A 3248-nucleotide genomic window follows, 5' to 3' on the forward strand; every position below is an offset into this window, starting at 1 on the left:
GTGTGTGTGTGAGAGAGAGAGAGTGTGTGCCATTAAGCCAGAGTGTGGATGGCTACAACAGCTCTCCCATGAAAAAAGCGAATTAAATACACAGCTACAATAACATTACATTACTTTATATTATATTATATAAAGCGAATTAAATACACAGCTACAATGAGCTCTCTTGAAGACTACATGGCAGCTACAACTAAAAGGTCTGTTGAGGAGAGCGGTAAGGTTAAAAGGTTTGTTTGGTGCAATTTATTTTCTATCTGCCACTGCAGATAAGAAAGGGGGTGATACCCAGCAGTTGTGCGTGTAACTAAAACCGGATGTTATATTTCGTTCTTCTAGTGCCTTCCCTGTCTGACTCCCAGAAACAAATACTTACAATCTACTGGAGTTCCCCTTTTAACAGTTATTATTTTTTTTCTAATAGTTGTCTTTTCCAGTAGTTTCTTATTCTCTGTTCTTTTCTCCATAACCAGGCAGCTGCTGTTTGCCTGATATTTATACTACTTCTGTTTTAGAGACAGGAGATCGGTAACTATTCTTTTCCCATTTTTCTCCCCGCCTGCTGTTTTATTGTATCTAAGCAGTGGAATATTTTACTGTATCCATTTCATAATCAAAAGTTTGTTTGTGTACAGCTAGTGTATAAGCGCTACCCAGAATGCCCTGCAAAAGATGCCAGAATGTATTATCTGCTTTCCACTGTCCAGTGAAGCTGCTACACATAGTTTGTAGCAAGACTGTGCCATAGTCTTGTCTCTTGTCATAAAGGCCCCTACTGTGTGGCTCAAATATGGATAAAGCAGCTTAAGCAGCCACAAAGCAACTGTCCAAACTGTCCTCAACACATAAGTAGCCTATAAGTGGTGCAGAGCTTATCATATTATTTCTCCCCATAGTGAGTGGAGAGCCAGAGAGGCTGATGGACTCATGGAGCAGCTGAGGAGGAGAGAAAAGGAAAAAAAACGTATCAAGTGCAATCAAACGGCAATCTACCAACACCACACAAGACACAATATAAGGGTGGGAGACGTGACACTTTGTTTTTTCGTAACATTGGTTAAAAACCTACAAAACTGTTATTTTCCTTTAAAAAAAATAATGTCAATGAAAGAAGATGTGGTACATTATGTTTCATATTAGTCTTAGATGAGAAGAAACATTTTTGTTAAGATTTATGTAAAGGTTTATATGTCAAATTTCCTGCGGTGTGACTGTAACATTAATGAAACAATATATAATAATATATATATGAATTAACCAACAACATTTTGAATAATGTATGAAGCATTTGGCATGATTGCATAAATCTTAACTTTAGATTAAGATATGTGAATGTGGAAAAAACTCAAAACAGTAATATTAACTACAAGTTCAATTTCGTAACACAAATTGCGTCCTGTGGGGTGACATGTATGTCAATGTTTGTGAATGGGCAGCTGCAAGGCCAACTACAAGGGTCTTAAAGACTGGCTCCTAACCAGTCAGTACCTCAGTTATTGGAGAGTGCTGTGGAAGTTTAAGGTGACTCTTAACCTCTTAATATGTCTTCATATTGCAATCTTTCTGTCACGCAATGCTTAGGTTCATTTTATGGTGTCCTGTGGTGTGACTGCTCTTATAGGAGAAAAAAAAAGTTTTTTATTAATGAAAACACATATTAAGATTAAACACGATATCATTATCAAGTTAGCATGAGCTCAGATGTCAGTCATGTATACAAAAGGATTAAAATGGCCATAATGCAGTGAATTCCCTGTGGTGTGACTCCATTTTCCTGCGGTGTGACATGCCTATGCTATGTGTTGATGCAGGACACATTTTCCCAAAAATGGAAAAAATAAGGTGAAATTCCACAGACCACTTTTTCCCAATTTTTATCCATCATTTTTTTCAGGAATTTGAAAAACTTTTTTTTTTTTTTTGCGTTACACCCTTAAACGTCAACCACCCATAAACCCCCACATGGGCTGTTAATCCCACTTCAAAACAGGAAACTGTTCTCTCTCTTTTATCTCCACTTTCTTTAATCTTTCTATTTTGATTTTCTCTCTCTCTCTCTCTCTCTCTGAATAGTGGCGAGAGCTCAGACACACAATGCACTCAGCTCCCATTACAAATATGATTTCATGTATTCCTCATTGCCCATTAAATAAGTACACACATGCTCCCCCAATCTGTTTGGTGACATGCTCCTCCAATCTGTTTGGTGACATGCTCCTCCAATTTGTTTGGTGTGTTCTCTTACCTCAGGCTGCCTCTGACATCATCTGGCCCCGACACATCATCCATCTGCTGCCATTACACCCCCCCCCCCCCCATGACTACTTGGTTGTTGGACAGTGCCTGCCATGCCATGACAATTTAAAACCAGTGGCAGCATGATATTAGCTTTGCCATAACATTAATACTAAACTGCATTGGATAGCCTAATTTTGCTTTGTCTTAACATTAATGTCAATCACTTTCACCCTGACATGTCAATTGCCTTACCACAGCTTTAATGTGAATAACCTTTGCCTTGACTTTAATGGGAATTAGCCCCTATATGAAGCCACTCTAATTTTCAAATGAATACCGTTTTATGCCAATGCATTAATTCACCAGCACACTAATGCTGCACTTTGACAAGTTGCTAACAGAGTTACTTTGTAGAGTTTCCCTGCACTCCATTGCACATTACTTTGTGAATAGTGGGAGGAGGAGGAGAGGAGAGGAGAGGAGAGGAGAGGAGAGGAGAGGGGGAGAGGAGAGGAGAGGAGAGGAGGAGAGGAGAGAGGAGAGGAGAGGAGAGGAGAGGAGGAGAGGAGAGGAGAGGAGAGGAGAGGAGAGGAGAGGAGAGGAGGAGGGAGAGAGGGGAGAGGAGAGGAGAGGAGAGGAGGAGAGGAGAGAGGAGAGGAGGAGAGGAGAGGAGAGGAGAGGAAAGGAGAGGAGAGGAGAGGAGAGGAGAGGAGAGGAGAGGAAAGGAGAGGAGAGGAGAGGAGAGGAGAGGAGAGGAGAGGAGAGGGAGAGGGAGAGGAGAGGAGAGGAAAGGTGAGGAGAGGAGAGGAGAGGAGAGGAGAAGAGAGGGGATGGAGAGGAGAGGAGAGGAGAGGAGAGAAAAGGTGAGGAGAGGTGAGGAGAGGAGAGGAGAGGAAAGGTGAGGAGAGGAGAGGAGAGGAGAGGAGAGGAGAGGGGAGGAGAGGAAGAAAGGAGGGAAGGAAATGAAGGGACCTGGGAGAGGGTAAGAAGAGAGAAGAGGAGAGGGGAAATGA

Source organism: Engraulis encrasicolus, chromosome 7 (genome assembly GCF_034702125.1).
Source record: "Engraulis encrasicolus isolate BLACKSEA-1 chromosome 7, IST_EnEncr_1.0, whole genome shotgun sequence".
NCBI classification, from domain to species: domain Eukaryota; kingdom Metazoa; phylum Chordata; class Actinopteri; order Clupeiformes; family Engraulidae; genus Engraulis; species Engraulis encrasicolus.